Here is a 212-nt window from a genome sequence, read left to right as displayed (position 1 = left end):
CCCAGTTTGATCTGCATGCTGTGCCACCCCGGAACCCCAGGCGCACTTTGCAGGCCACCAAAACCAGGTGTGGTGGTGCATGCCTGTAATCCAGCACTGGGGAGGCTGAGGCAGTAAGATCATTAAGAGGGGCCAGGGAGATAGCTCAGTAGAATAAGTGCTTGCCTGGCAAGTTCAAGGTCTTGAGTTCAATCCCCGGTTCAAAAAAAAAA

This window comes from Octodon degus, unplaced genomic scaffold, assembly GCF_000260255.1.
Source record: "Octodon degus isolate 3935 unplaced genomic scaffold, OctDeg1.0 scaffold00037, whole genome shotgun sequence".
Taxonomy (NCBI): Eukaryota; Metazoa; Chordata; class Mammalia; order Rodentia; family Octodontidae; genus Octodon; species Octodon degus.
The sequence above is the reverse complement of the archived record's forward strand: the minus strand, read 5'-3'. Positions refer to the sequence as shown.